Source organism: Panthera pardus, unplaced genomic scaffold (assembly GCF_024362965.1).
Source record: "Panthera pardus isolate Hobbes unplaced genomic scaffold, ASM2436296v1 HiC_scaffold_1, whole genome shotgun sequence".
NCBI lineage: Eukaryota > Metazoa > Chordata > Mammalia > Carnivora > Felidae > Panthera > Panthera pardus.
The window spans coordinates 38,874,564-38,899,281 of record NW_026526654.1 but is presented as its reverse complement, the minus strand read 5'-3'; the positions used below and the strand labels follow the sequence as shown (position 1 = coordinate 38,899,281).

Sequence of the window (24,718 nt, the reverse complement as noted above, 5' to 3'; positions counted from 1 at the left end):
ATGTGTCTTTGGCTCAGCTCTATCTTTAGGACATTAACTAAACAGGTCCTCAATTAAAATGTGTTAAATAGGGGTGCTTGGGTGGCTCAGTTGGTTAAGCGTCTGACTTTGGCTCAGGTCATGATCTCACAGCTGGTGGATTTGAGCCCCACATTGGGCTCTGTGCTGACAGCTCAGAGCCTGGAGCCTGCTTCAGATTCTGTATCTCTCTCTCTCTCTCTCTCTCTCTCTCTGCCCCTTTCCCACTCACACTCTGTCTCTCCATCTCTTAAAAATAAACATTAATTTTAGAAAAACATGTTAAATAAGTCTCCAGATCCAGAATTATCCAAAGACCCTGACTTCCTTTCAAAATAAATAATTCCTCAGCAACATGATGCCTAAAAATGTCTCTCTTCTGTCAATAGAGATCAAATTCGGCCAATACATGTGTATTAAAAGTTAGCTTTTCCTAGGCAATAAATTTTCCCCTAGAGCTGACAAATGCCAGAAGTGAATGTTCTAGAAGCTACAAGAGGCTTCCCCCAAACAACTCAGACTCAGACTCGTAATCCGTTGGATGGACACAGTCCGGAGTCAATCTCAGGTCCTAACGCCAGGTGGAGCCAGCATCAAGGTGAGGCCAGGTGGGGTGAAACTCACAAAGTAAGAACATTTGCCCTCTGAAGCCTGGTTACTTCCTTCTTTATTACTTTGCTTTCTCTAAAGTCTTTTAACTACACTGTTAAAAATCACCATGTCAGTGATACTGCATTTAAAATGTTTTTGAAAAGCACCACTTGAGGAGGGAGCATCATGAGCTCCAGGAAATCTACTGTCCTTCCTGCTTTACTCCTAGCCATTCTTCTGAGTTAGCCAGATTAAGGAAGTATTTGGGTTTATAGGCATGACATACACAAATCCAAATCACTCTCTAGTCCCCAAATATCTCCCCCCCCCAATCCTGCAAGATAATCTAAACTCCTGTAATAGTAATCACTGTAAGTAAAGAATTTGATGGCTCACATTTTTTTTTGAATCACATTCATTCTCCCCATCAGTACTGAAATCATTCTCCCCAACAATACTGAAAATGAAACACATAGGGCAGATGCATTGGGATGGGGCAAAGGAAAAGAGTGGCACACAGGGTTCTGGGAAGAAGGAAGGCCAAGTGGTAATGCCTCAGTAGAAGATTCTAAGCAACCAATAAACAGCTTGAGAATACTAAGCACTGAGGACCACAAGTTTCAGCCGATGAAGGGAAGGGAGTCAGAAAAGAAAGATGGAAAAAGCTCAGTACAAATTCATTCATCACACAGTTTTGACAACCATGGTGAAAATCAAAACTAGGTCATCTTGCTCTGGGCCATCACACACAAAAGCATGGCATGGCCTTTTCAACATTTGCTACTATGCCATACATCAGACCACCTGCTGTTACCAAAATATATGACATTTATAGATTTGTAAATGTGGTGTGTATGTGTGTGTGTGTGTGTGTGTGTGTGTATACTTTTTTTTAATGTGCCCAATCAGGTGATAAACCCAGGGATCCTCATAAATGAGATGTAGAAAGTCTTCTAATAGAATTTTAAGTGCAAAAGATCCTATATACTTCTAAATTTCATTCCCATGCGTTAGGTTTTTTGGGTATAAATACACTCTCCCAAATAAGAGAACATAAGTAGATCAGGATAAATCCATTACCTGAAAGCCTAAACTCTATATTATCTTTATCCCCACAGTATCATCTCCACATATATCAGGCAGCACACTCAGTCTTTGGTTATGAAGGGACCAGTTTATGAAAATACCTCAGTGTTACATAACTATTACTTACAACCTCACACAAAATATTTTTTGCAAATTTTCAAAAAATCCTACTTCTCAGATTAACAGAGCATTTATATTTAAGAGGTAGCATGTAGTTTTTCCAGATAAATTAAAGAAATATCATAAATAAATATCAGTTAGTCTCAATATTGCAAGTGGACTTTCTTGGTGAATATATTCTACACAGTCCTATATCTGGGCCTTCAGTTAGAACTGAATTCGTAATCACAGAAATTATAAATTTAGAAAGTTTCTGACAATATAAGGGGCAAGGGAACCAGTGAACCCCCCAGTTAGTTAATCTGCCTTAAGTCTGTCTACCATAAGCATTCAGAAACCCAACTTCTTCCATCACCAAGAGAACCTCCACTTTTGCTCACGCTTGCAGACTCCCCGCGGACAGGCTGGCCTTCATTGCTGCTGCAATGGTACGGCTTCCTCCTCACCACCTTCAACGTCTTCAGTGGTTTCTGGCACTCTTCCAGCCCTTTTAATTCCTATATTGCGTTTGTGAATAACAGAAAGATTACACAGCAAAATTATGAAAATTCTGCCAACCCATCAATTCCTTCTGTCTTAGTCCATTGGATTGGTATAACAAAATACCGCAGATTGGGTCGCTTAGAAACAACAAAAATTTACTTCTTACAGCTCTGGAGGCTGGAGATCCAAAGTCAAAGTGTCAGTATCGTCGAGTGAGAGCTTTCTTCTGAGTTGCACACTTTTTGCTGGGTCCTCATCTGACAGAAGGGGCTAGAAAGCCCTGTGAGGGCGTCTCTTTTATAAGGTCACTTATCCTCTTCGTGAGGGCCCTCCACAACCTAATTACCCCCAAAACGGCCCACCTCCTAACACCATCACATTGGGCATTAGGAGTCCAACATGTGAACTTGGGGGAGACACAAACATTCAGATCATAGCACTTTCCAACACACCAAAGGCTATGATCCCCCCTCCGAGTGACCCTGTTGAGTGAAGAAGCGGAGAGAAACTAATACAGAGTTTCAGAATGCAAAAAAATACAAGCTGGAAAGTAAATGACTAAATATGAGCAGGGATCAAATGATCAGAAGCTCACAGTGAGTAATAAACTTGCAGTGAGTTAGTAACGGGAGGCCCTAATGTTTACAAAACAATTCAAATATTAGAATGTACAAAGGCAATCACTTTCTCCATATGAATCAGTGCTAGTCAAGACCTTATCAAGACGCACTGCCCTCCATCAGGGCCCGAAATGGAGAATTTTGAGAAGATTCCGCCAAATATCACCACCGAGAGGATGCAAGTGCTGGAGAAAGCTCTGGGGAGGTTTAATTATTGTCTTTGGGTGTGTGAGGCTCCCACACAGAGTACAGAGTCACGGAAGAATGGAATCGAAGCCATGTGTAAGGCCAAAAGCACTGGATTCATAAGGCAACAGCAGAAGGCATTGGATTCAGACATTTTCTGGCTTTGAGTGTTATTGAATAATTGATTCAAACAACAAGCTGGATTGAGGACTCGTTCTCAAAGATCTTCCAGAGCCAGTTTTTCATCTCTCTGCACCTAAGAAAGGAACGGGTAAGATGGAATCTCTGGTTCTCTAGTTCAGTCAATTCTTGATTATCTGTGATTCTGTACTGATTTATCAATTATTCAAACAATTTAGAGAAAAGCTATTTTTCTCCTGTAAAGCTGATATTTAAGTATCAGATACTCAATACCCTATCCTAGCTTTGGGAGCTCTCAGTTGAAAGACACCACAATATTGAACTTTTATTATCAACAATTATAAAATGAATTTTTAATTTATGACGCTCAGTAACAAGTCAAAGTTTGTCCTGAACTAGGGAAATATACATATGTTTAAAGAAAGTCAGACTTTCTATGTTCTGATTCTAATGACTTGTTTTTCTCTCCCAGCTCTGCCGAGTCAATTTAAACCAGTGAAATGGAGTAATTTCATAATGGCACAAACAGGGCACAGCTAAAAAAAAAAAAAAAAAAAATCTTTTTCTACTGTCAAAGACAAAGACCTCAAGGAGATAAACTCTTGTTACCTTGTTATTCCCTCCCCAACATCTGACAGGCATTTCTACTATGGGATTTTTTTTTTTTTTTTGCCTCAAAAGAAGCAAAAACACAATGCATATAGTTCATCAGGATATCTGTAAAAGAGACTATTTTTTTTTCTTTTCAATATGACAAGAAATTAATATTTGAGCTTTCCGAATTTCTTAAAACTTATACTTGTTAACAAAATTATGATGTGAAAATAGTTTTAAAAGAAAAAAAAAGACAAAGAAAATCTAATTCTATAAAAATAAACTCTTGTTCCTGGAGGATGGAAATCAGATTACCTTTAGGATCTCTGAGAAAAACATCCAAGGAAAGACCAAACAAATGCGAGAGAACTTAGAAATAGTACAAAAAGAAAAAAAAAAAGAGAGACTTTTCAACGTTGTTGCAAATAGTGGGCTTGATCATTTTTCCCATTTGATCCCCATTTGATCAGTAATGAGGAAGTACATGAAATATTTTACAAGAAAATCTGAGGCTATTGAGCGTAAACCTTGAAAGTTTTGTAGTAATTCCTAATAAATAGCACTCTTAAAAGTGTTTTATTTTTAATCTGGCTGTTAAGCATTCTCTGGAGTTAACTGTCTTATATTCTTCTAATGTTTTAGACGTTTTCCACCAATGTCAAATAGAAGTTTACTTTTCTCAGTGCTAATATACTAAACATACCAAGTAACTCATAACGTTTCTCTCTTTACAAACCTCAAGTGTATAAAGGTTACAAGTGGTAGAATTCAAATAAATGTATAATATTTTATCAAAGGGAAACTTCACTTTCATGGTGATACACATGCCCTGGGACATTTTTCCCAGGTAAAAACATCTATCTACAGCTGTGTGTATAAAGACAAAATAACATAGTGTGGAATGGCATTTAACTAAATTATATAAGCTACTGAATTACTCTTGCAATTGTTATTTTTTTTTCTTGAGTATTTACATGTTTTTATGGGTTTAGCCTAGACAGTTCTACGTGGTTAGTGTTCAGTAAATATCAGTGATTTATTTGGGAAGAGGGAGGTGTCTTAATCTGCACAATCTCTCCAGTCTGCTTGCTTACTAAATTCAGACAGGATCAAAAAGTTAGAAACTTTTGCTCTTCGAAAGACACTATTTACAAAATGATGATACAAACCCCAAACTGGGAAAAAGTATTTGCAAAATATATATTGGATGAAGAACGTGCATTCAAAACAAGTTTAAAAACGCCCATGGCTTGACAAGAAAAAGACATACAGCTAAATTATTTTCAATGAAAAAACATTTGAACAAACTTCCCAAAACTTCACAGATGGTAACTAAAGACATGAAACAATATCATGTTGTTCATCATGTTCATGTTGAAACTCAATATCATTAAGTCATTAGAGAAATACAAATTAAACTGAGTTAGATATCACTACAAACCAAGCAGAGTGGCAAAAGTGTTTAAACCAACAGTGCCAAGTGTTGGTGAGGATACGGAACAACTGGAATTCTCATCTGTTGTTCCTGGAATGTAAAATGTTCCAACCGCTTTGGAAAATAGTTTGGCAGTCTTATGATGCATTTTCCATTTGGTCTACCAATCCTATTTCTAGGTATTTGTCCACGAGAAATGGAAAGGCATGTCCACACCAAGACCTGTGAGGTTAATTTTTATAGTAGCCTTATTCATCATTGTTAATAACTGGAAACAACCCAAATGTCCACAAATTAATGAGTGCACATATGAATTGTAACACAAGCATATGATGGAATATTACTCAGAAAATGAAAAAGAACAGACTAATGCTACCTGCAACAGCGTGGATGAATCTTAAAAACAATATGCTAAGTGAAAGGAGTCAGGCACGAGAAAACTCCATGACTCGATTTGTATGATATTCTAAAAAAGGCAAAATTATAAGGACAGACCAGATCTGGTGGGTGCTGCGGGCTGGGAGTGAGAAAGGAGAATGATTACCCAGGCACATGGAAGAGGCTTTGGGGGTGATGGAAAGATTCTGTTTCTAAATTGTGATGGAGGTTACCTATTTACTTTTTCCAAAACTTAGGAGGTAAGATATTTTAAAAGGGTAATTTTTACTTTATGAAAATTATACCTTCAACAGACCTTTCCCTAAAAGGAGACGTGTGTGAGTGGGTTTACACACCCATAGGTAAAGTGATGGCCAAGCAGCCTGCCCGCCGATGATGAGGACTGATCAGAGGGATTAGGTCATGCACCACGATTCCATTTAATTTCACTAGTTGACTCTATGCTCATAGGGCGTTTTATAAAGAACCGCCATCACCCCCAAACGCCATGAACCAGCACTGCCCCAACTCCCCCCAGTCAAATAAACCAAGCTTTTCACATTTTATTTGGTTTGGGTTTTGCGCTCTTTCCCTTTAAGTGTTAAATTGTCAAGTTGGTGGCCCGACCACCCCCATCTATCCTAAGATGTTTCGTTTGCCCCTTTTATAGGATCTTAAACTTAACCCGAGTCATTTTCTAAAGAGCGATAATGGAAGTGTTACGGGCAGATTGCGATGCACAAGTGCAGAGTAAAGCTTTTACTTAAATGGAACCTACCCACAAAAGGAAGAACCCCAACGTCACCGCAGCAGGGCCATGGCGGTGACGGCGGTGAAAACACTATTATCAGGAGGATTCATTTCCACCTTACTTTAGACCTTTTGCTGTAATTCCTCATATAAAAGTCTCTTTCTTTCCTTGACCATTAATACTGATAATTATATCTGTATTTCTTAAGAATATTATGAGTTGCCATTTCTGCATAGTAGCAGATTGAATTTATTCACCTTACGGATATATTATTATCACAGATAATAACTGCAGCATGATAATTATCATTAATTATTCATTTGGATTAAAAGGCAAATAGGCTTGTATTCAAGGGTCTTCCAGAGCACCGTTCATTGTTCCCGAGCCCTGTGTGCCAGTGTGACTAATTCATACTCTTTTCTGAGCCACTGTTGACATCTGACGGGTCCCATATGTATTTATTTGAAAATATAATAAAAGGAATAAGTACACCGTTTCGGGATGGAGTCACTAAAATAGACATATGGTTTCTTCTTTGCCCTTTAAGTGAGGGTGTGCAATTGTCTGTTAAAACCAGGCCGCCGTGAGCATTGCTTCGGTAGATGTGTATGTATTTCCTTTCTTTGCATCCTTGCCTCGGACTATTTAAGCTCATATAAGCCTGTATATTTACATAATAGCTTTTTGCAAAAATAATAATGTGGTGAGTCATATAGTTTATCCTTCATTGAACAAAATGTTTTTAGCAGGGTTGTTTGTGCTTGTGTTTGAAGCTGACTTCAGTTTAATATGCAAAAAGAGCCTCTGCAAAGTTTGGAAAATCCGTAGAGAAATCAGAAAGAGAGAGGAGACAGAGAAAGAGGGGATGATACATCTTACAAATGTGACTGCTTTTTGGTGGTTTGTTAGTAACATACCCCAAAATTGAGACATGTATATATTCGCAGAGTCTCTTTTATTTCTTCTCTTGGTCTTAGTCCTGATTTTTTTTTTGTAACCTGCCATTCATATTTATACATTTAAAGTAGATATCAAATGATGGTTTGAAGACTATGCCAGGAGAGCTAATATTAACATAGTCTTGAGTGTCCTTGACGTAGTTGGAACTACCTTTTGAAATGACAGTGGAGTTTTTTTCTTTGTCTCCATTGGTGATGCAAGAAAGGAGCTGATATACTGCACTGGATGTTGCTTTTGAAAGAGACTTGTGCTTGTATTTGTCAAGATACTTTCACGCCGCCCTTCATTTTCTCCTCGTGACATTCCTCTGGGATACTGTAGGGCACTAGCATTATTCCCATCTATAGATCGGGAAATTGGGGGACCAGAAGAGTAAGTGGTGTTCAATTAGGGGTACACGGTGGTGGGACTAAATCAGGAACCCACGTCTCCAGACTCATCACCCCTCTTTCTGTGCCCCTCGGAGCACTGCTGTGAATCCTCTTACCCGGAAGATGAAGAAACAGGGAAGAACTTTGAAAACTCTGCCAGATGGAACTGCTGCAGATTTCAGAGCAGGAAGGGACCCCAGGAGCGGCGGCTGTGAGGCTTTGCAGTTCCTATCAGTGCTGACAGTGGGGCCCCTCCTATTTTTCAGCCGGTCCATTTAGGTGCAGTCACTCACGTCTGACAAAGGGGCGATGGTCAGAGACAGCTCTGTGAGAAATAGACGCACGCTGTTGTAACGCAGGCTGTATTCCTGAATAGAAATCTCATTTTTAATCTATCATACTTAGAATAATAATAATAAGTACTCAAAACACCATATGCCAATAAATGCATTAAGCGAATTTCAGGCACTTTGCAAAGAAAATGGGTGCCCAGGCAGCTTTCCATCACTAAAGAGTTGTTTAGGAAGAAGTCCCAATCTATGAGACATTTCTCTCTTTGACAATTAACAAAGTAGAAGAGGGGCACCTGGGTGGCTCAGGCGGTTAAGCCTCTGACTCAAGTTCAGCTCAGGTCATGATCTGACTACTCGTGAGTTCGAGACCCACGTCAGGGTCTGTGCTGACAGAGCAGAGACTGCTTGGGATTCGTTCTCTCCTCTCTATCTCTCTGCCCCTCTCCTGCTCACGTTCTCTCTCTCTCTCTCTCTCTCTCTCTCTCTCTCTCTCTCTCTCTCTCAAATAAATAAACTTAAAAAACAAGAAAGAAATAGAGCTTGTAAACATTTCTTCTTGGGGATTTGGACTTTAACTTTACCATCCATCTACTCATCTTACAAGGATTTATTGACTACCTATGATATCAAGCTCTATTCTAGGTACCGGGGATATAACTCTGAATAACACAAAGCCCCTGTGTCTTAGTTCATCCAGGCCCCTGTAACAGTGTATCACAGACCAGTGGCTTATAAATAATGGAAATTTATTGTTCACGGTTCTGGAAGCTGGGCAAGTCCAAGATCAAGGTGCTGGCAGATTTGGTGTCTGGTGAGAACCCACCTCCTGGTTCATCAACAGCCATCTTCTTACCGTGTCCTCACATGATAGAGGAGACGAGGGGGCCTTCTGGGGTCCCCTTTTATAAAGGCACTAATCCCATTCTTGGCAGTGTCACTGTCGTGACCAAATCACCTCCCAAAGCCCCGCCCCAAATGCCATCTTACTGGGGGTTTGATTTCAACATATGAATTTGGAAGGAACATAAGCATTCAGTCTATAATACCCTGCCCTTGGACAGGATGCATTTGAGTGGGGCAGAAAGACGATGCACAAATATTGCATATTTCATAGTAGTGACAAGTGATATGCAGAAGAAGAATGTAGAGAAAGGCAGTAAAATGGACAGGTGTTGATTGGGGGCAACACAAGATGGGGCAGAGAGAAGGCAAAACCAAGGGAGGTGAAATGAGAGATGAGCAAAGATGTTGTTGCATGTAGACTCTGGGGTCATCCCAGGGGGAAGGCCCCAAATGCAAAGGGATTCACATGAGTGCGGGTGTTCAAAAGAAGAATCAGAACCCACAAAGCATCATGCGCCAGATAAAAATGTTCTTGCCGGTGATATTTAATTTGTTGTCAGCCTCTTTAATTTCCCTCTGAACACTTTTCTCTCTTCCTCTGAATAGGATTCTCTTCTGGCTGAGTCTCTTTGATCTGATTGTTTATGTATTTCTTTTTGGCCATGTTATGTTGACATTTCTGTCAACTCCCTGAAATCCGGTTCTAAAAATGGAATATTCTTCTAATAGTCATGATCACTTGAATATAAAATAACCTGGCACATGAGAAAACAGAGCCATGAATTACAACTGCTTTACAATTGAATTATGTTAAGTTTTGATGGATTGGAGGAAGAGGCCAAATTACATGAATTGTCGCTCCTGATGCTTTCCCTTTTTCTGAAAGGAATGCTGACTTTAAATCCATCAGGCTTATTTAAAAAAGACTAGCTAAGAGCTAGCGTTTCCTGAAAGCTCACATTACATAAGAGGCTCCACTGAGCACTCGGCATGTTATTTCTAACCTGCACATAAACCGATGCAGTGCACATCATTACCCCCATTTTCAGGTGAGAAAGCTGAGGTTCAAGTAGAATCACTAAGGCAAAGTTGTCTAGCCAAGTTTCCATTGTTCCAAAGTTGTGCACTTAACCATCATCTCTTCATTACAGTGCGGAAATAACAAGCCTTCTTCAGCACGGGGATGACATAGATTTCTGTTTCAAACAGAGAATTCTGGCAACAATGGAAAGGATGGATTGGGGAGGGATGACTGTAGGGTTAAGACAAGTGGGAGATAATTTCAGTTCAAGAGACAGACCTTAAACGAGCAGCATTGTCAATAGTGGTTCCGGTAACAATCAGCCAGCCTCTAGAGGACACGTATGATCTCTGCTATCCAAAATCAGGTGAATCTGGGTAAAAATGCCTATTCAAATGAGCTACGGAGTAATAACTTGACCATGTTTTATATAATCTTCCTGTAGCAGAAGAACACTGCCCTCTATTGCTTTTTGTCTCTTGGCTCTCAGTGGTCCAACCTGTACCAGGAAAAGAGGTGCCATCAGTCAGTGGGCAAATTGGTTGAAGAGTTTGAAATGTGCCCCTGGATGATCAGTAAAAGGTCCCCATCTAAACGGTCAGCTCACCACAGGTGCTCAGGAGTCTCACCCAGTTCTAGAACTCATACAGGCTTTAGCTCTCTGCCCCGACAAAAGTGATAAAGAGGCTCTGATATGTTTGTACAATTGCACGATTTTCAAACTTTATTGAAAATGTTAGTAACTGTAATTCAGTTCCCTAATCTAAATCGCCATACAGAATGTGTTGAATATACTTATTTTGCCTTGCTCTGGAAAAGATGGAATAATTATGAATATAAATGGTTGCTGCTTCTTTCATGTAAAAAAAAAAGACATTATATACATATAAGTCAAATAGAGTATAAGAGAGAAATAGATGCAGTGTAATAATGATGAGAAACCATAATATCTGCTTGGAGGTAGATGCGAAATTGCCACTCATTACTCGAATGGCGAGAAAGTTAGTAGGCAATTAGCAACAGCAAATGCCAAATGGAAGGATAATTTGTAAGACAACAATAAACACAGTCTATACCAATGAGTCAGAAAGAGGGAGGAAGCAGAAGAGCCAATAAAACAAGCAGAGCAGGCACAGGAAAGACTGCATTTGCACCGTGAGAAAATAAAACAAATCTTCTCCACTCCTCATCATGACTTCCAGCATTTTCAGTTTGCGGCTTGTTCAGGACTAGCAGTGGCAAGAGCCAAGCTTAGAAAATTATAGTAATAATAAGCCACACTGTGTGAAAAAGCGTGCTTTCCACCAACTAAACATCACCAGGACCTATTCACAGGGCAAGGCAAGCCCTTTTAGAGAAAGGGAAGCTATGAAAATAGAAAGCAATGATTCAGCCCTTGAAAATCAAGGAACAAATAATTATATAATCAGTGAAGAAGGACCTGAGGGGTGTAAATCAGTTGGCTCGGCTACATCCACACACACAGGAAGTAATTACAGTGAAGAATTTTTAAAATTAAGAAACGCAGCGATTGGAAGGATGATCTCTGCACATCTAACATGTCCACTGATTCCCGGCGCTCACCTGACCTAACACGTTCTGGACCTATCAAAACGTGTCTTAGTCTCAATGATCTTCATAATCTTCCCCCATAATCTATGCCTTATGCAGAGAAGCTTTTCATACATGTGTAGATAGGACTATGTGTGTGGATCATATGTACAGTGAATGAAGTCTGCAGGTAGTAATACATATAAACATTTCTTAAGCAATGTAAGTTGTCTAAGAAATGCTTAAGTGCATACTTTGCTACTCACTTTGTATGTGCTATCTCATTTAATCCTTACAGTCCTATAAGCTGGGTGCTATTATTTCATACCTTATATATGAGGACACACCCTAAAATTTTAATTTCTTGCTCAAGGTGAAGCTGGATCTTAAAGTCAGATCTGTCAGATGACTAAATGTGAATGCATAACAATAGAGAAGGACAATATACATTATAGTTGAGAAGAGCATTCTAGAACCCGGTGTCAGACAGACTGAACTAGAATCCTGGCTCTGTTCATGCCCTGCTTCTATTTAAAATCATTCAGCAGCTTAATTCACTTAATCCTCACAGCTGCCCTGTAAGGGAAGAATGATGATGGTGATGACGCAGATGAGGACGGTGATGATTAAGGTGACAATGACAAGGATGTGACAGAGACAGGGGGTGGTGGTGATGATGACGGTGATGATAATGATGATGGTAGGGAGGATGGTGATGATAATGATAATGTCCATTTTCCAGAATAGGCAAACTGAGAGGTTAACTAACCTGTTCAGAGGCAGCTGGCTAAATAAGAAGCTAAGTTAATGTTGACCAGAAAGCCTGTGATTTTACACATACTACTAAAATCCTGGAGCATTCCCCATCTAAGGGCCATCAGTCACGTCTCAGCTGTACTGGCTTCCTAATGCCGCATAACAAATTTAGCTGCCTCAACACACGTGCATCATCTCACACTTTCCATGAGTCAGGAGTTTGAGTGCAGCCCAGCGCTTAGGGTCCACAGCTCAGGATGTCACCTGGCTGCGGTCTGGGTGTCAGCTGAGCCACTTTCCTTTCCGGAGCACAAGGTCCTCTTCCAAGCTCATGTGGTTGTTGGCAGAATTTAATTCCTTGTGGTTGTAGGACTGAGGTTCCTGCTTTCTTGCTGGCTATCAGCCAGGCACCTCTCTCCGCTTCCCGAGACCCCCACAATTCTTCACCGTTTGGCCCACTCCCAGACCCTCTAGAAACATGGCAGCTACTGATTCAAAGCCAAGAGGCAAATCTTCCTGACTTCTGGTCTTTTTTAAAGAGCTTGGCTGATAAGGTCAGCCCACCCAAAATAATCTCCCTCTGGGTTAACATGAAGTCAGTTGATTAGGAGCCTGATTTACCTATGCAAATTCCTTCCACCTTTGTCATACAATGTAGCAAAATCATGGGAGTAACATCCTATCAACTTTGCTATATTCTATGGATGGAAGTAATTGACAGGTCTCGCCCTCAAGGAGGGGCATTACACAGAGGGCCATTTCCCTCAAGGGAGGGGCATTACTTAAAGACACGGTTCACTGGGGATCTTCTTGAAGTTATGCTGACCACAGCAACTTTGACATTACTTTCTTTAGGATTATCTGCTGTTCTCTGCAGTGGAGTTACTCTCTAATTCCCATGTGCCTTCCCGTACTTTCCAGTCATAGAATTTATCCGAGAGTAATGTCATGGCTTACTCCCCACTATGTGTCAAGCCCTTTCCGCCAGAGATTTTCTCTTGCTCACCGTAGTAGTCTCAGCATGGTTCTCAATGCATGTGATGAACAGGAACAATGATTATCCAAACAGCATTTCTTCAGACATATTAGTCCCTGCCAATGAATAAGGTTCAAAGGTCATGTTATCTTCTTGGATTTTTATCCAGTTCTCCTATTCAGCCAGTATTTTCACAGACATATCTAATAACTTAAAGGTCTACATTGCACTAACAAATAACAAGCGTAACAAACACATGATAGTTTTCACATCATCACTAACAGCGGATTTCTGAGTCATTTATTTTCTCGCTGTTTTCTAGGTGAAATATGCCCACGTTTGCAATATGAACAATACTTTCCAGTTTCACAATGCCTTATTAAAAAAGAAATCTTCAAAGTAAATCCTTCCGTGTTATATAAATGGATTAAAAACATAGATTTGCCTCATTAAATGCCGGAAAAGTAGTCCTTGAATTCAGGGTTAAAATGAAAAAAGTGCAAGCCATGGAAAGATGATATTACCACAATGCTATAAAATACCTACAGGCAAGGAAGTCTGTGAGGAAAACACAATAGAATTTTTGGTAACAAAATAGAGGGCAGAGTTGAGGTGATAGAAAACAGATCCGTAAGGGAAGAATGTTTTCAAGTCCCAAGCCATGATTCTACCATGTCTTGAGATAAGCAATTCAACAGTACAGGGAACCTGTGAACTGACATTTATCATTCACTTAAAAACCCACAGTGCTATGTGTTTGCATTCAGGGGTAACTTGAACCACATACTGTTGCCCTTAAAAATGTATTGGAAATTGATCTTAGCTTTTTCACAAGTGGAGGCACAGAATCATTTGAATATTTTTTCAGGTTATAGCTAAAACTCCCTCAAGTTTGACTATTTTATTTTAGTCTTCATGTGTGGAAGGAACCACCGTGTGGACACTATTAATAAGAGTCCTTTGCTCTATTTCTAGGTGAGTCTATCACTGGGATAATCACAAAAGCGCGCCAGCTCTATAATTATTTAAGACTAAAAAAGATACGTTCAGGATTTGGACGACATTCAAACTATTGCCTACAGCAACCTTTTTAAAAAGTTCTAAGGAGACTCCATAACCAGTTTATTGCTCCATTAAATAAAAGTATATCTTTTCCCTGACATGACTTCGGGATTCTCTCTTAGTGACCTAGCATCAAGATTCCCAAAGACAAGGCTTGTAAATCATGCATGAAAATAAATGTAAGTCCAAATGCTCTGGGCTGCTCAGAGGGGGGACAGGAGCAAAGGATGGAGAAGAAGTCTGTTGGGTCCTTTAAAACGTCTGACAATAAATAAATGAAAATAAGAAATGGGCCCTATAATACCAGAGTTTATGTCTTACTTTGTGTCCTATCTTTGTTCGCAGGCAGAGCCAGAATATGCTCTGTACCCAGCCATTTGTGTTTAGTTGAGCGAGAGGGAAAGGAAGAAACTCAAGGGCCAACAAAGCTTTTGCGGGCAGAAGAGAAATTGGCCGTATAATGATATCTCAGATCTATATTTGTCAGCCTATTACAGTAAACTCTGCTCTCTACTGTCTATTAATAGTTGGCACTTCTGCAAAACTGTAGTTCAAAGATAGCCAATGTCCATAACGATGACCCGAGGGCTGCAGGAGCCCAGAGGGCTTCCTGCCCCATCCAAAGAGGTCACAGGCCTCTTGTGTCCTGAGCTCCAGCCATTCCAGACAGGTTTGCCCTCTCCGGCAACACATCCTGGGAGGGAGTTCTATGCCTTCCTTGCCATCCATTCTAGCAGCTGAGAATTCCTTCCCCTGTTAGCACAGCACTATGTCCAGAGTCAGGGGCTCCATCAAAACGTGCTGAATTAATGAATGGAAGTCAATGCTCTAGGAATTTTTATCCACTGACACTTATTTTAACTCCTCGGACTACAGTGGAAGGCACTTGCCTACCACCCGTATCATTGGTGATTTTCTTCCGAATGCTTGAGAATTTCAGCCTTTCCTGCCTACAATGTACTAGCATGTTGCTGTACTCTGTCCAAAGGCCCGTCATAAGTTACCTCGTACATCCCGTCCTTTATACTCTCAGTGTCTACAGTTGTACCTGGCACGTGACAGGTGCTCAGTAAACAGATACTGGACAAATGGATCAAGAAGTGAATGAATGAATTACCTCTACCACAATGTCTTTCCTGGATTGCTGCGAGAGATCCTTCAACAGACCCACTACTTAATACTTTACTCTAAATTGCATTGGTCATTATTTCCCAGACATACCTAGATTTTTCCCTATTTTTCCTCCTTCTTCAGGGTCCTCAAGTTTGACTCTATTCTTTTCATTCTCCAAGGCCTAGTTCAAACCTCCCTTCCTCCAGGAAGCCTTCACTGATAACCTTGGCTATAGTCTCCCCTACACCAAACTCTGCTACTGCTGAGGCTGATCCTTTACTCCATTAATTCTCCTTACAAAGAAACCTGAAAATTAAATGTAATGAGTAAAATTTTATTTTAGGTATTCTAGTGTTTTATGTTTCAGATGAAAACAAATTTACATTTAATCACAGAAATTTGGGATGTTTGGGATAATGCTGCCTATTTTCTAATAAAAGAAGAATGAGAAAATGAGTATATTAACTTTACCCCAAAGTCTGACATTCACTCTCAGCGTTACATAATCAATTTAATTTTATTTCTTCAAAGTATGAAAACAATTACTGATGTAAAAATTTTGGGGCGCCTGGGTGGCTCAGTCGGTTAAGCGTCCGACTTCGGCTCAGGTCATGATCTCACGGTCCGTGAGTTCGAGCCCCGCGTCGGGCTCTGGGCTGATGGCTCAGAGCCTGGAGCCTGTTTCAGATTCTGTGTCTCCCTCTCTCTCTGACCCTCCCCCATTCATGCTCTGTCTCTCTCGGTCTCAAAAATAAATAAACATTAAAAAAAAATTAAAAAAAAATTTTAAGGCACTTTGTTAATCAGCTGAATTTTAATTTTTAAAATAGACAGCTTTCCCAAAAACCTAATAGGCAAAAGTCTCACCTTTGGATTTTTGAACAAATATCACGGCATTTCATGTATTTAAACGTGTACAATTGATTCAATCAGTGAATGTTTCTTACAAGGTTTGTAAATGGCATGTGCAACAAAAGTTGTTTTTTTTTTCCCCCAAGATAACCCAGTTAGGCTTGACAGCTTGTTTACAATAGTACCCTGAAGACACATTCTACGGTGCTCAACTATATAAATATACATTTGAGATATACACTCTGGCTCGTAACATTTGTTAAACATCTGAAACATGAAGTCAATCCGGTTAGTGTGTTCTTTGTACCTCTTTAAATAGTATGAAGGAAACGGATCTCTAGACCTCACAAGTGCCTCTATATACTCCTACTTCAATTGACATATACCACTGTGAAAATCAGAAAATAATTCAAAGACCTCAATAAAGAGAAAAAAATGGGGGATCCAAAGACACATTCTGGAAATACATGGCAAGCAGAGATAGAACACCAGTTATGAGAAATATGAGGGAGGGACAGGGGTGCCTGGGTGGCTCAGTCGGTTGGGTGCCCGACTTTGGCTCAGGTCATGATCTCACGTCGTGGGCTTGAGCCCTGCATCGAGTTCTGTGCTGACAGCTTGGAGCCCAGAACCTGCTTCAGATTCTATGTCTCCCTCTCTCTCTCTGCACCCCTCCCTACTCGTGCTCTGCCTTTCTCTGTCTCTCAAAAGTGAATAAACATTAAAAATTTTCAAAAAAATATATGAGGGAGGGGAATAGGGCAAAGGTCCTCTGTTAAATCATACTCCTAGACCATTAAAGCCAAAATTTCCACCATTAAGAATTCATTCCTTTGGATCAAAACATCCCATAGGAATGCTCTGTTAAAATGTGAACATTACACAGACTATTAATACATATTGGCTATTAGTATCATAGGCTCACCACACCAGTCAAGAATATCTCTGTAAGACCAAGAATGGGTTTCACTGAAGACTTGTAACAAGAGTGAAAAAAAATAGAACGTTCATGGCTCTGCTCCCATTGCTTTCTTAAGGACCCCAGCTCTCCCGAGATTCCTTCAGAGCAGACCTGGGAATTCTGAAAAGGGGCTTTCAACCACATTCCAGGAATCCCTCTTCCTGATTATCATTTTGGTCATCTTGTAGCTGCAGATAACCAAAGGAACAAGTGTGCTATGAAGGCACCAAGGCTCTGTGATGAAGGACTCAGCCATCCAAAGATGACGGCTTTGCTGCCCGTCCTTTGATGCTGTGGCTGCTGATGCCTGACGCTGAAGGAATTCACGTCTTTCCTAGAAAGTCATCTTTCCTCTCAGCCAAAGCTCTAGCCAACCATTTCTTCTTCTATCTTGAATCTTAATATATCAGCATTTTACAATTTTGTTCACTATTTTATTATAACTCCTGTGTCCCCGTGCTCTCGGTTGAATTATTTGATTTTCATGGATGACCCAATGGTCAAAATACAGAAACTTCAATAAGCTTGCATATAATTCTATTGGGTGTGGGGAATTAAACTTATTTAAATTCCCCAAGCATTAACTCACTATCTCGTCTCATGTTTTGGTCTTCAACCACCTTTCAGCAATTTTTATGTTCTTTTTTTCCATTTGAAAACCATTCTCCTTGATGAAGAAAATAGAAACAAACTGGATTAAAGAGTAGGTTGGCTCTTTCTTTGATATGTGTTAACATCATAACATCTTTGAACAGCAGACACATTCACATTTTTCTTAGCCATTTTTAACGATCTTGAACATTAATAAACTTTTATCTTGTACTGATCTACAACCATGGTGACTCAGATCTTAAAGGTTTGTGCCTATCTTCTATATTTTTTTCTTAGTCATGAGTTCTTTCTGTCTTATTTGGTATAGTACAAAATCTGAACTCATGAAGGAGCTAATTTTATAACTATTTTAGGTGCTTTAACCTTCAATCTCCTTTCCTTCTCACTTAAGTTAGTCCCACTTGCAGAGTCAGAATTACATATTTATTTAAACTTCCCATTCCCTTTAAAATCATATTCTCTTAAAGAGTCCATGAGGTTTCTCTAGTTTGGGGAAGCTGTTTTCATGGGAGACAAAATGGTACGAGGAAAAGGATACAAACTCTGGAGTCTGAAAATCTATGGCCATCTTCTAGCCTGGCTAGTGCAGAAGAGATGATGCATAAATATCAAATAAGTGAATGAATGAATGAATGAATGGTGATCTCAAACAAGTTAATCCCATTGAGCCTCAGTTTTCGTATCTGTAAAATGGTAACACAAGTATCTATTTTAGAGGCCCATTGTCATAAGTAAATGAGCCATATTATCTCTAGGAGCATCTCTAATGACAGCATTTTTCTTTTTAGCTTTGCAGAAGTTCCAAGCTCACCCTGGGATTCAGGTATGCTCATAGGGCTGGCTGTCTTGACATCCTTGTAGAGTTGGTTGGCTCTCTTAACATTTTTAATCTTTCATTTTTATTAAATTTATATATGCACATACTTTAAAGATTCACCCAGGTCTATAAATTTTGTTAATAAGCAGCTGTTGTTAGCATCTTCCCCCCAGCACCCTCAACTTCCCCTTCTTCAGAGGTAACCACTTTTAACATTTGTAGCTGATTGTGTTGGTATTTACCTGTATATTCTAAATGACACGCTTATGTTGCTTGTACTCGATATTTCCAGCTCTGGACATTATCTATTGACTCCCCACATGGAAGGTTAGCACGTTACACTCTTCCCTTCCTAGTCTCCACCATACATAGATGCCCACCTCTCACACCCCAGCCTCTCAATATAGTTATTTTAAATGTTTGATTACATTAACATTCAGCATGGACATTATTTTGAGTCTGCACCATTCAAGGCTAAGCCGTGGGATCAATGGTAATTACCTTTACTTTCCTGCATATTTTAAATTGTTTCTGGCAATTAAAATTGTCTTATCTATTTTCCTAGCTTTCTGTGTTCTTGTCACAGATTCATTTCAAACTTAACACGTCCCAGATGAACACTCTGGACATCCACTCCCCTCCCCAAATGATTCTTCTCCCAGTCTCCCCATCTCTGTGAATGGCCCTCGCTCTAATCGCTGAAATCACCCTTACTCTTCCTTTCCCTTCACCCCTTACATTTGACCTGCATGCAGGATACATTCGGAATAGATCTTGAATCTATCTTCCCATCTCACTGCCACCCACCAGTGCAAGCCCTTTCTTGCTTCCCTTAGCCTTTGTCATAGAGTTCTATCATTGGTATTTCCCCTTTCACTTTCCTCCATCCCCGGTGCGATCATCATACAGCAAAAGGCCCTTCAAAAACTGCAAACAACACCATTCTGCATCCACTAGATGAACTTCTCAGTGGCTTCCCGTTGTATTGCAAGTGAAACCCATACAAGGCCCACTCTGCTCCAGTCACACTGGCCCTCTGTGAGCTCCGCAGAGCGCGCATATCCCATTCTAGCAGCTGGGCTGTAGCTGTTCCTTGGGCTTAGATGCTCTTGTTCCTTCTCACCCTGCAGTCACTCCCCAAGGCCCTGCCTGCTCTGTACTAAAGCAGGTTTTGCCCAGAACTATCTTATCAGTCTGCTTACTTCCTTCGTAACGCCAATCACAATTAACCTATTTAAATTAAGTCCATAACTGCAAACATTTTATTTGTTTATTTAGTTGCTCACCATGTAAACTCCATGAAAACAGGGGCCTTGTCCCTTTTGATCCTCATTGTACTCATGGCGCCATATAATGCATATTTGAATTCTTAATGACTAGATGTTAGAATATAAGGAATGGCTACGTTTTGAGTGTTTTTATTTTAGAAGGACAAATAGCAAATTTGAAGTTTGGTGCTTGTGGTTTCCACGTAGATGTGACGGCTGTGGTGGTAGAATTCACCAGAGTCAGAGCTAGGGGGAAGAGGAGGCCAGTGCGTTGATGAGTGTAAGGATGTATCCTGTTCAATACCTTCGACACTAACCTGTAGGAAGAGTAGACCACACGCTCTTCAGGTCTGCGTGCGGCATAGGACTGGGTGGTGTGGCTGGAGTTCTGGAAGACAAGGAGAACTTGCGGTGATCTCAGGTGGCCAGGGTGGTGTCAGCGGCGGAGCTGGAAAGATGCTGTTTGACCTGAAAAGGGGAGACAGAGACCTGCTGGAGTCCAGGGAGCCATGTGACTGCAAAGGGGAAGGGGAAATGCTTCCTTACCAGTGCTTTGTGAAGTGTGGCTGCTGTTGTTAAAAAGCACTCGGACAACCTTATTCATTTACTCTTCTGCCTGCTGTGACCGAGGCCAGTGTCTGTCCATAAGAAATTCACAGCCTTACTTTTAGCTGTTGCAGCTGGGATATAGGCTCCAGACATAGGCAGGTGACAGTAACACGCTACCCTGTGATCCCGTGGACCCCATGTGGCTTAGGGTGTCCTAAGCCTTCTTCTGGTGTCATATCTTGGGAAATGTGTTGTTAGGCTATAGGATTTTCAGAGGGGAGACAACTCGGATGTCAAGAATTCTAAAAGTTAGAACATATGATAAAGAACGGCAAAGGGAAACGGAGCTGTTTAACCCAGGAAGAGATATGAGTTGAAAAGAACCAAGAGGCCCTTCACACGGCATGAAAGTGCTCTGTAACAAGGACGGTGGTCCCTTTGGGACCGTTCTGAGCACTGGGACCAGTGTGCACAATGGGCAGTGCGGAAGCGAGATGCCGCCCCAAGGAGAGGTATGTTGTGACAAAGACGTGCCACTTCTCCACGGTCGAACAATGGCTCGAGCACCCTGGCAAAGGCGTGAGCCACTGTTACCGGGGTTTGCAAGCATCCCCAGCATGCCCTTCCGCCGTTCACAGGTGTGCCGTGGGTGGCTGGTGTTCCTAGGGTGGCTGCTGGCTCTGAAGGCAGTGATGCTAAGCCAGGGGAAAGCCCACAGAGGCCCAGGCAGGATAAGCCTCTATTCAAAGACAGTTAGAGAGAGCATAAGTTAAACCGCTTTTCTGTTTGTTTGAAGATTTACTTCTGTACATTTATTCTCTATGGAAACAGGGGAGCTGGCACGTGCGACGTTCCTCATAAAGCTCTCCTATTATCATTGATCAAGCTACCTGGCTGGTGGTCATAAATGAATAAACAGATATAAATCCCCAAATAAGCAGACACTCCATTCTGTTTTTATATACCACTAAATGCTTTTTTTTTTTTTTTTTTTTTTTTGGCCACATCCTGTAATAGCGGAGGAAGTCTTAGATGATTTGATAATACAAACAATTAAGTCGGGAACCTTTTCCTAATGAAAGAAAATTATAGATATGTGCTTTTCTGGCAGCCTTTAGTACTTCACACTACCAGCCGCCTCTCCCCTCCACCAAACACACACACACACACACACACACACACACACACACACACACACACACACCCCACATGGTTTCCCTTGTAGGAGTCAGTTGAATTTGGCTCAAGTGCATTCACTGATGTCTTCATCCCAGCACTCACACTCAACTTGCCCTGATAAAAATGTTTTTATTAATAACCTAAAAATTTAATGAGAGCCCTGTCTTTAAAAAAATATCCAGTGCTCCTTTTACACTAAATTTATAATGAGCCTTTGGGAAATTTCTGAAGTTCTTACACACGTATTAATTCCCATTAATTAACTTAAAGGCTGCAATGCAAATAAAAACAGTTCCCATCTTTCGAAAGGGCAGGGCTCTGAGTGGGAGAAGGATCCCTGACTCAGGATGTTTCCCGTGCTCCTGTGAGCTGCTGACTGCTCCTTGATTCTGGCCTCCCGCTAAGACCAACACTGAGCTCCAGTAAGACTGAGTGGAAGTTTCCCAAGAAGCTGGCACTCTCTCTCCTCAGTAGCAGGCCAGGAGCTGCATGAGGTGACGGAAAGACCAGACACAGGCTAAGTTCAGATCCCAACTCTGTCTTATGTGGCCTTACACAAGTTATTTACTACAGTGAGAAAGTAAAGTCGTATGCCACAACAACGGTTCACGATGGTTGTGCAGGCATTTCCCGATTCTCCTGTTAACATTAGAAATATCTAAGGGATTCCCTCAGCTCCACTTAGGAACTGGCAAAAGTGACATTATCCCCATTTGCACCAGAAGAAAAACGCAGGTGAAAAGTTAAAGGATTTCTCCCCAAACGTGAAGCTCTGAGATGCATGGAACTATATTTCACAGGAAAGAAACAAAACAACCCAGCTCTTACTTCTATGAGGCAAAGATAGTATCAATGGTTCCCTAGCCCTAGGGTAATCTGAAACAGAGCTGCACCAGGGCTCTTGCTTAGCAACACGCCCCTCCCCAAACGCACAGCCACGCCAGCTTTACTCAAACACCGCATGGGGACAAATGGCGGAGTCAGAATTTGAACCTGGCATTTGAGAGCTGATGCTTGGGCCGCTAAACCCTTCCTCCAGCACAATAGCCTCCTAGAAGGAGACCGCAGGCAGACATTCTTCATCAGCGGGCTGCTGAACACTGCGGCTCTCTGATTGTCCTCCAGGAAGCTCTGCCTCACGAGGGGAAGTAATTATGCACCCAAGGAAGGCAGAGGACGTACTCTGTACGCTTTCGGCATAGGGAGGGATTACAAGCACTAGCACTGTGTTAGAACAAGTCTCTGGCAATCCACTCTTCCACGATGGGAGGGCCCCAACACAGCCCGGCAGGTTGCAGCCATGAGGCAGAGGGCTTTCGCTGCTTTGCGTCAGGGCCCAGGGAAAAGCAGACAGGAGAGAGGGAAGAGGAAGATGAGGAGACTGAATATTGGTTTTCTTAAATGGAAAGTAGCTACAAGTTAAAAAGTTGCTTCAGAAACACCAGGGAAAAGAGAAACATATACAAGCTTAATTAATAGAATTCAGATGAAAGAAGGGTAAAGCAATGAAATATTCATTATAGATCTCATATAACTATGATGGAAAACAAACTCAATCGAAAGATGCATTAGAGAAACAAAACCCTTAAAAATTAAAAAAATTTGGAGGAGGGGTGCCTGGGTGGCTTCGTCGGTTAAGCGTCCAACTCTTGATCTAGGCTCGGGTCATGATCTCATGGTGGTGAGATAGAGCCTCACTTCAGGCTCCGCACTGAGTGTGGAGCCTGCTTGGTATTCCCTCTCTCCCTCTCTCTCTCTCTCTCTCTGTCCCTCGTCTGCTCACGCACACATGCTCTCTCACTTTCTTTCAAAATAAACAAACATTAAAAAATAATAACAATAAATTTAAAATGTGGACAAAACAAGAAAAAGCCAGCAAATGGCTCAAGCGTAGGTTCAAGGTTTCCTGGGGCTTCCTGGGCATTTGAATGATTTGCAAGTGGCAGAGCACACATTTGTGAAGCAGACAGTATGGGTCATGGCAGATGTTGTAGATGAAAACTGGACAACAGGATGTCTCTGTGTCCAATTCAATTCACATGCTCCTTGATGAACTGAAGACAGAAAATTCTGGAATACAGAAGAAAATAAAACGGAGCTGGGGAATAAAAATAATGATGACAATAGCAATTATAAAAATAGCTAACGTTTTTGTAAAATGTTCTCAGGTGCCCGAGAGCATGCCAGGCATTTTAAATGCATTATCTTGCTTATTCCCCATAACAACACAACGTAAGAAACAGCTTCCACCATCATCCCAGTTTACAGGTGAGGATAAGAAGATTCAGACAGATAAACTTGTTCAAGGTCACAAAATAATTAAGTGGCAGACGCAATGTTTGAATCCCATTATCTGCCTGACTTTAGTGTTCGAGCTAATAAAATTTATATAAAATTTCAATCATTGTGTACCCTGTGCTTCTCCTCAAAAGCTCCTGAGTACATGTATATTTAAAATCGCAGTTTCCTTTTTTTTTCTTTCCAAAAGCCATCTTCTAAAAATAATAGGTAAATTGCAAACTGTAAACTTTATCATCATGCTTATGAGGGATGTGGAGGTGGGAGCACCTAAAAGATGGGCCGGGAAACTGAGTTATGAATTTATATATTAAAAGATTGAGAAAGTTTTCCTTTGATTTGCATTTTTATCTGAGCTAATTGATGCTTTGGAAAACTTGGAGTATTTCAAAGAGCCAGCCTTTTTTAAGTCCAGGCAAATCCTCTCGTGTTTCTTTCCAGATTGCTCAGCCCTATCTCTCCAGCTCTCTCAAGACATTAATATGTAATCTCTCCACCAAGCAAAGGATCAGGTCATATAGTGAGTCACAGCACCTAGTAACACAAGTACTTATTGGATGAAAAAGATTGATCATCCTCCTCCCACCTTCCCCATAGCTGCACTTTGGGATTTGCTATTTCAACAAATCAAAGAAAAGTATTTGCAAATCATGTGGTGTTCTCTGTGTGTATTCGATTCAGAGAAGAAACACTCTCCCCTCCCATGATAATCATCAATAATCTCAAACCACAAAGAAACAGAATCCAAAGCAGATGGATGCCCACAAGGAAAGGAAAAATGCTTCAGCCCTAGCAGTTTAGACCATTCTGGCAGAGAGACTTAGTGGGAACCT

The 24,718-nt window shown here is 40.9% G+C and overlaps 1 long non-coding RNA gene across 2 annotated transcripts; it reads right to left on the bottom strand.

Annotated features, from left to right (window-relative positions):
* Positions 1-1,763: 1,763 nt before the first annotated feature.
* LOC109264199 (uncharacterized) lies at positions 1,764-23,652 on the bottom strand. 2 transcript variants are annotated; one of them, XR_002078651.2, is made up of 5 exons: positions 23,541-23,652; positions 20,177-20,327; positions 13,205-13,290; positions 7,851-8,102; positions 1,764-2,780 (listed from the first exon to the last, which is right to left on the bottom strand). It is a non-coding gene; the product is annotated as an uncharacterized LOC109264199 (long non-coding RNA). The 2 variants fall into 2 exon arrangements; XR_002078650.2 differs by lacking the exon at positions 23,541-23,652 and having other exon boundaries at positions 20,177-21,047.
* Between the last annotated feature and the right edge of the window lie 1,066 nt (positions 23,653-24,718).